The 9118-nt window shown below is 41.4% G+C and overlaps 1 long non-coding RNA gene across 1 annotated transcript; it reads right to left on the reverse strand.

Annotated features, from left to right (window-relative positions):
- Positions 1-1391: 1391 nt before the first annotated feature.
- Positions 1392-7536, reverse strand: LOC141092062 (uncharacterized). The gene is made up of 2 exons (XR_012232675.1): positions 3576-7536; positions 1392-3281 (listed from the first exon to the last, which is right to left on the reverse strand). It is a non-coding gene; the product is annotated as an uncharacterized lncRNA (long non-coding RNA).
- Positions 7537-9118: the final 1582 nt, after the last annotated feature.

The raw sequence follows: 9118 nt of genomic DNA on the forward strand, positions 1-9118 counted from the left end.
CTTTTCCGTCCACATCTAGGGAGGTTAGCCACAGTGCCATGGGCTTTAAACTTCTTGATGACACTGCGCATGGTAGACACAGGAACATTCAGGTCTTTGGAGATGGACTTGTAGCCTTGAGATTGCTCATGCTTCCTCACAATTTGGTTTCTCAAGTCCTCAGACAGTTCCTTGGTCTTCTTTCTTTTCTCCATGCTCAATGTGGTACACACAAGGACACAGGACAGAGGTTGAGTCAACTTTAATCCATGTCAACTGGCTGCAAGTGTGATTTAGTTATTGCCAACACCTGTTAGGTGCCACAGGTATGTTACAGGTGCTGTTAATTACACAAATTAGAGAAGCATAACATGATTTTTCGAACACTGCCAATACTTTTGTCCACCCTCTTTTTATGTTTGGTGTGGAATTATATCCAATTTGGCTTTAGGACAATTCTTTTTGTGTTTTTTTCATTTAAGACAAATTAAATGAAGATAATAATACCAAAGAATTTGTGTTTGCAATCATTTTCAGGAAGAAACTGAGTATTATCTGACAGAATTGCAGGGGTGTCAATACTTTTGGCCACAACTGTATATCTGCACATTAAAAATATTTGAACTGTGTGCAAAGCATGTCTGCAATCCTGTCATCTCCTGATGTTCTAGCACCCAACCCGCCAGAGTAATGATTGCCTTGTGAGTGTTGAAAATATATACATCTATGTATAGTGTCAACATGTTTTTCTATCATAAATATATGTGTATATATATATATATTTTATGCATGCACATACAATACATACATATATCTCATTGATATTGCAAGCTGTCATTGTACTTACTATCTGCGCCACATGATTTGCCACCTTTGACAATGCAATTGGTGTGTCCAATACCAACAGCACTCGCCTAATGTAAGTGTTGGATTGCTGAACTTGTTTAAGCCAGGGACTTCTATTGTGTCTTGTCATCTTCTTAAAAATTACTATAGCAGCATGCTGAAACTTGTTTTCTTAGTATCCTAAGCCAATGCGAGCTAGCTAAATAATAAATTCACACACTATCATTGCTCAACGTAGGTGTAAATGCCAATAAATTAGGATTTGTGTAGCATTTCACAAGTTGACACTAGTGTGAATGAGCTGTATCAGTCTGACAAAGTGTGAACAAACTATGTGCCCATGATTGTACCTTCTGTAATTATAGTATATTTCCAGTAATGTATATTGTTGGCCATGTGAACAAAACGTACACACTTAATAAAGATGATCTGCTATATCTACATTGTTAGCAATTGCTGTGTGCCATTACATTTTAGTTTTTACACAATAAACTATGCACTAAATGTGAATGTTTTGATGCCTGCTTGATGTAACAGATTCATTTGTAAAAATAAAAACACATAGGAACAATTAAACAAATTGTTTATTTTTGGTTCCAACATATAGCTTCAAAATGTGTTCTCCATTCCAAAATGACAAAAAAGAAAGCTATGTATTTAGCTTGCAATACAACAAGAGTCTCACCTCCAACCTCCCCCCCCCCCCCAAAAAAAAAAAAAAAAAAGAAAAGAAAAGAAAAAAAAAGGGTGCAAGCCCACACACACCCAGACATATACCAAACATTTAGGCTGATATCCAAACTATTACAGATAATGAAAGGCTATACAGGAGCCAACAACTCAATGTGATTACCTATTAAAACAAAGCACCTTTATAATTTTTGTGAATGTTGTTCTGGCTGCATTTTTTGGGTACTCAACATATTTAGCAAGATTAGTTACAAATCAACTAAATCACTCTGACTAGAGAAAGACTCGTCACTGGGATTGAGTGTGCTTTCATGTTCTGGGCTGGCAGAGTGTGTGCCCATTTGACCTTTAGACAATTGGCCCTGGAGTGTTGGTGTTTGATGAGGTGTGGATGTGAACATTGTAGGGGAAACAGATGGAGATGGTGGATAAGGTTTTGGTTCCAAAGACACTCCCAAAAAGGATGACTGGACATGTTGTGGTTGAACTGAAGTACTTTCTGACTCAGATATCTGGGTGGCATAGGATTGTGATGTAGTATTCGCACCTCTTGTCAAATGGCTGTTTGTAACAAAATGCTCATACACAGGTGTCTGCTGCCTTGCTGGTAGAGTATAGGGCTGTGGATGGGCAAAACTGACAGCACTACTATCCCCCCCCAGAGATGATGGAAGGCACGTTTTGAGATTGTTGGCTGTAGGTGCTGGTGGGGGCAGACCCTTGGACATAATGATGTCTGGAGGCACGAGAAGGAGGAACCAAAAAACTGCGAGACCTTTTTTTGCAAAGAATGTCTTGAGGCAGGAGATAAAGACCCAGAAGCATGGCCGCCCATTTGGCCATAACATTGGCTAGAGGCAGAAGCAGGGGGGCCAGAATAAGGGCCGGACATTTGGTTTGGCCATAGTGTTGGCTCGAGGCAGGAGGGCCAGAATAAGGGCCGGATATTTGGCCATAATATTGGCTTGAGGAAGGAGCAGGAGGGCCAGAATAAGGGCCAGACATTTGGCCATAATGTTGGCTCGAGGAAGGAGCAGGAGGACCAGAATAAGGGCCGGACATTGGGCCATAATGTTGGCTCGAGGAAGGAGCTGGAGGCGAAGGAATGGATGCAGCCATGCTCTCAGCTTGTTGTGTTGCTGTGATAGGTTTGGCCCGTGAGGATAGTGTTCCAACATTTGGCACATCACTGATGTTGGTATCAGATGCCATTTGTATGGGAAGCTGGCCAGCTCGCCATTGTTCTATGGGCCCTAGAACATGGTTGGGTTCCTGCTCTCCCTGACATGCAGCAATGAGTGTCAATATAGCAGCCCGTACACATTCCTGCCGTTCTTCAGGAACTTTTGCTAGGCAGAGAGGGACCTACAAAACTGCTCTACTGAATTTTTGGGTGTCAGGGAATTCATGATGGTTAAAACTCACGCATCAATCAGCTCAGGCAACATTCGTGTGTCTTCATGTCGCCTGTTTCGTCGATCTCAGAGTGTGGGCAAGATAGCGAGGGACATTGGCTGTTATTCCTGGCTGTGGTGCTGGGGCTGATGATGTTGATGCTGCCTGCGGCACTGGGGCTACTGCTTGCGATGTTGCTTCACCAGATTGTTGTGTGCTTCCCTGAGCAGCATCAGTGGAGGCTTCACCGGCATCAGACACCTGTTCAGGCTGTGTTGGTGGAGTGGGGTCCGGTCTCCGAGGCTGAGGTACATGCCAATGATCTGTCTGGGGTGGGCGAATCATCTGAGTCATCCAGGTTGTCATACGTCCTAGGAGAAAAGACATTGTGGCATAAATATAAATAATTAACACTAAATCAACTAACTAGTTACATTGTGGTAATTTTGGAAAACATGAAGGTTGGTGTTGACTATGGAAACTCTTCAAATTTTCACATACAGTATCCACTTGTGTATGTGTAAATTTTGAACATTATAAATATTATGTAACTATGGGTTCACAATTTTGGGGGGCCTTTTAAAACATTTCTGTAAAGAAATTTTTGTAATAAAAACACTGTTGTTGTAAGGTTATTATGTTTTGGCAAACACACAGTCACTTACGGATTTAGCTCCAAGATTGGCCTTAGGAAAGCTAAATTGCGGTAGTACACATATTGCCTCTTCTTGGAAGCAGTGGTGGTGGTGGAAGGGATTAAATTCCCACCTGAACTGGTCCCTCTCTGAGCGCCAACGCCGTTTGACCAAATCAACTGTTGGTAAAGTGTTAAAAAAGAAAAAAATTACATAAAGAACAACATTAAAATATTACTTCAATACCAACATAAGATTTTCAGCTATGTTGTATTTCCTAATGTTTGGTTTTGGGATCATGATGGCTTAAAAATATTAAAACAATAAAAAAATCCACTGGCACTGACCACTACAAGAGACGGCCTGGTGGTACGTAAACATAATCTGTGCTCAAACTTTCAAAATAAACCATAAATAAATGAGAAAATAATGTATCGCGCTCCCAAACTGCATACAAATTGGGCTACAAAGGCACAATGTGTTTAGAAGTGAAACAAAGCAAATTCACTTCAAATGTCTCACAAAAAGCCTATACTTCTCAGGAGAGTGAAGGAGATAAGAATCAAACACGCCTGCAATAATACTGGTGCACTGTAACAGGCTACTGCTGCAACACAGAGGCTTAGGCCTGTTTCACACTTCCGTTTTTGATCATCAGTCAAAATCCGCCGTTTTTAAAAAAAACGGATCCGCCATTTTTTTTTTTTGGCGGATCCATTTTTTTCCCCATTGAGATGCATTACCAGCGGATCTTGATGGATGGCCATCCGTTGGATCCGTTTTTTTGGCGGATCCGCCAAATTTTTTGCGTCCGCCGACATGCCCGGACGGACCATGCAACTTTTTTTTGCTGCAAGATCCACATTTTAGACTACGCATGCCTGGAGGAAGGAAGTCAGCTGGAAATTTAACCCTGAAATCATTTCTGGCGGACGGAAAAGATATCTCTCTCTCTCCGCCACGGGCTACGGTTCCTTTAAAATTCTTCATTCATCGGATCCGTCAAAAAACCGGTCCCGTGGCATCGTTCACATCAGTTACCAACGGATCCGCTTTCCGCCATTTTGGCGGATTTTGACTGACACAAAAAACTGAAGTGTGAAACAGGCCTTACCCTGACTCTGGCTGAAGAGCAGGTGCCGTCCTGATCGCAGTAAGTAGGCCACAATGGGGACCAATGGGTGCAGAGCAGGCTGGGATGAAGAGAAGTGAAGACTTTTTGTGAGACATTTGAAGTGAATTTACTGTCAGTTTCACTCCTAAACACATTGTGCCTTTGTAGCCCAATTTGTATGAAGTTTGGGAGCGCGGTACATTATTTTCACAAAAATATCAAAACACTTTTGGCCTGGACACTAAGACTAAGAAGTGTGACCATTTTCATCCATGGTGTGACCCAAAATGTGATGTTCGTTCACCATGCCCATGTCTAAAATCTGCTTAGAAACAACATAGCCTGCCAGACTTGTGGTGTGAAGAACACCACAAACCTTCACACAATTAAAAATTACCAGCAGACATATGTAAGGGCTTGCAGTGTGTAAAATATTTTGTGTGGTGTCCAGAATTAAGTCTAAATCTTCAATTTACCACACTCAGTCAGTGGTGGGTCAACCAACAAATGTGACATAAAAACAGTGCAAGTGTGTTTTTTTTTATGACAATATGTTGTGTATGGGCGGTTAATAATAGTATGAAGCACATGATGATCCTTACATGTAAACTAAGTCATAGGCGATCACCTTCTAATTTAACCACTTAATGCCCAATGACGGACACAGTCCGTCATCGGACTTCTCCCCTGCTTTGATGAGGGCTCCGGCGCTGAGCCTGTATCAAAGCAGGGACATGTCAGCTGTATTGAACAGCTGACATGTGCCCGCAATAGGCACAGGTGGAATCGTGATCCACCTGCACCTATTAACCCATTAAACGCCGTTGTCAAACGCTGACAACGGCGTTTAATCGGCGCTTCCGGCCCGGAAATGAGGTCATCGCTGACCCCCGTCACGTGATCGGGGGTCAGTGATGCGTTGGCATAACAACCAGAGGTCTCTTGGCGACCTCTATGATTGTTGATGCTGCTTTGCTATGGTCGGCGCTCATGGCTATGCAGTAATTCTGCTACATATGGGCAATCTGCTTATCACCTATATGTAGCAGAGCCGATCAAGTATGGCATGCTTCTAGCCTCCCATGGAGGCTATTGAAGCATGACAAAATTAAAAAAAGTATTTTAAAAAATATTTGGTGAATGTTTTTCCCAGCAATATGCGCTCCTGAAGGATGATGATGGAACTTGATATTTAGATTCAAGAATGATTTTTATTTTTAATTCAAAAATAGAATACAACCGGTTTCGACTGCTAAGAGTCTTCCTCAGGTATAATGTCAAGAATCTTCACCAAGTGTTATAACCTATGAAAGCACTCTCCAGTGCTCTCACTAGTTCCCAGATCTTTGCAGCAAACTGAATGGAAAGAGGAATGGAGTGATCCAGGGACTGGATCTACATGCAGTATCTCAAGACACCAAATAGGTGAGTGTATTCACACTGAGTATATACCTTTGATAATTAACTACTACACTTAGAAGCTTGCGCTTCCCATTTTTCTCCCTATAATCCCCTCTTGTTTCATTTTAAAAAAATAAAATATAAAAGTTCAAATCACCCCCCTTTCGCCCTATTCAAAACAAAACAAACAAAAAAATTACACATACACATATTTGGTATCGCCGCGTTCAGAATCGCCCAATCAATAAAAAAAAAAAAAAAAGCATTAACCCGATCGCTAAACGCCGTAGCGAGAAAAAAAAAAAAAATCAAAACCCCAGAATTACGTTTTGTTTTTTTGTTTTTTTAATCTCTGTGACAATGCATTAAAATGCAATAACGGGCAATCAAAAGAACGTGTCTGCATAAAAGTGGTATCATTAAAAATGTCAGCTCGGCACGCAAAAAATAAGCCCTCACCTGACCCCAGGTCACGAAAAATGGTGTTTTTTTCTGTTTTGCTTTTTTTTTTTTAGCAAACTTTGGATTTTTTTCACCACTTACTGTAGATAAAAAAAAGAACCTAGACATGTTTGGTGTCTATGAACTCGTAATGACCTGGCGAATCATAATGGTGGGTCAGTTTTAGCATTTAGTGAACCTAGCAAAAAACAAGTGTGGGATTGCACTTTTTTTGCAATTTCACCGCACTTGGAATTTTTTTTCCCGTTTTGTAGTACACGACATGGTAAAATCAATGGTGTTGTTCAAAAGTACAACTCATCCCGCAAAAAAATAAGCCCTCACATGGCCATATTGACAGGAAAAAAAAAAAAAAAAAAGTTATGGCTCTGGGAAGAAAGGGAGCGAAAAGCAAAAACGAAAATAACCCCGGTCCTTAAGGGGTTAAACAACGTAATTTACACTTGCAAGGCTAATTGTTTTTTCAATTTGCTCCAGAAATTCACACTTTGCTAAATATGGCTGCCTAGTTAGGCCAAAGTCCCAAAAACGTGAGACATCTGTACAGATATGGTTTTATACAGTACAGACTTAAATATGATATCACACAATTGATAGCCCATGGAACAGTGCAAAACTTCACATTGTTAACACATGTCTGACAAGTAGCCATTGATTTAGCAAGGTAAATGCTTTTTTTTTTTTTTTTTTACAAATGTAGTATCCCTAAAACAAAAGTGCGACAGATATGAAGCTAGTGAGCAACACAAAAATACTGCCAGACACACACTGCATGTTTTTAAAGTTTTCACCAAGCATGGTTAATGATGAATTTGTATATTAAATAGAGGGATCAGACTCTAAACCTAGGACTAAATGTAATATATATGATGTTATTCAAGAGACAAATGCACAAAATATTAAGCTAATGTGTTTTTGCTTCACATGTCACCTTACAAATCTAACTAACCATGTTAAATCTTGTCATATGAAAACATTTTGGAATTTGATTGTTAAAAAGGAACATCTATGGGGTAACTTACCAAACTTTGCCTGCTTGGCTGGTGAATATGTGGCCCGACCAGGTCTGGGGTAGAGCTGTTCAGCTACAGCAAACCAAGCACGTTCTATGGCCAGCCCGAGTGTCCCAAAGTTCTGGATGTTGCTCCACCAGACGTATAAGCTGTTCTGTGTCCACACGTGGGGCCATAATTTTGTGAAAACTGACCAAACAACACAACCACTGTGAGAAGAGTCCAACTTCACCTCACTCCAAAAAAATGTCCAGACTGTGAGCCAACTTTTTTGCAGGCAATGTCTAGACACCTGGCTGGTATTGATACAATTGATTTCAACTTTAACCCTATATTTTGGATAATGCACACGGACGCCATCCGTGTGCGGTTCGTGTTTACACGGATCCATTGACTTGTATGGCATGTGATCCGTGCTGTTGCACAAAAACGGACATGTCAGCGTATTTTTCACACGGACACGGTCCATGAAAACACGCTGACATCTGCATAGACATATTCATTAGAATGTGTCTACGTGTGTCAATGTCTCCGGTACGTGAGAAAACTGTCACTACACGTACCGGAGCCACTGACGTGTGAAACTGGCCTAAGGTGGTAAAGGGTTTAAGTTTAGGGAGCACCATGTCCACAGTAACGGGTCTGTGGGCTTCATAAAATCTAATCAGGATGTTAAGCTAAGAACCTCGTGTTCAATTTTATAACGTTTGGATTAGCTGCAATAGATCAATGTTGCGTTTGGAATGTGCAATCCACGTCTCTCTACAGTTCTGGCATTTTCGGCAGTTGCTGTCAGGGCGCACTATGATCTCATTTACCGTATTGGGCAATGCAATGATTTGAGACCAGCATACGGCGATGCGTGAGTGACGTCTCCATGGAGCCCCAATCCTACGGTCAGCAATCGCTATGACGAACAGAATAGCCAGCCTATCAGCTATCTAGAATGGCTGACAACAGGGAACAATAATTGTTTTGCGTCTGTATAGCAAATGCTGATCACATACTTTAAAAATCACCATCATCGTTTGGGTAAAGGAGAATTTAGACTTTTTGACACAGGTGACCGTTCCCAAGCCTGAAGGCCAGCACGTAATTGGCCAGAAAACAGATTCAACACGCTGGATTTATTGCAGCCATTAAGTGACGCCTATTTACAGGCGGAACAGCCGGTCATGAAAGTGAAGCGCGTAACTGGATCATACATGTCTGCGGGGAGGAGAATCCGGCCATTGCCAGATACATCAATTATTACCATGCCTAGGAGGGAAGTTGCACTTCGTATCACCAATAAGAAAGACACGTAGCTTTTACAGAGCAGTCACACAACTGATATGTCTAAGAGGTTGTCCTATCTGCTGTCCTGGGGACATTTGAAACAAGATGTATGGTCCCTTTAAGAGAAAATTAAAACTTTGCAGACTTCTGTACCCAGGATCTGTAAGCTGCAACCAATACATTAGCAGATGTTAATACAGACTGAATCATCCAGAGTACTAGACCAAAATGGGGCCAACAGATGATTCATCTGCGCTAGCGGGTATAGCATAACGCGATCGCGTTATTCTATACTGTTAGCAGCC

Source organism: Dendrobates tinctorius, unplaced genomic scaffold, assembly GCF_039654945.1.
Source record: "Dendrobates tinctorius isolate UK_male_01 unplaced genomic scaffold, ASM3965494v1 ptg000058l, whole genome shotgun sequence".
Lineage (NCBI taxonomy): Eukaryota > Metazoa > Chordata > Amphibia > Anura > Dendrobatidae > Dendrobates > Dendrobates tinctorius.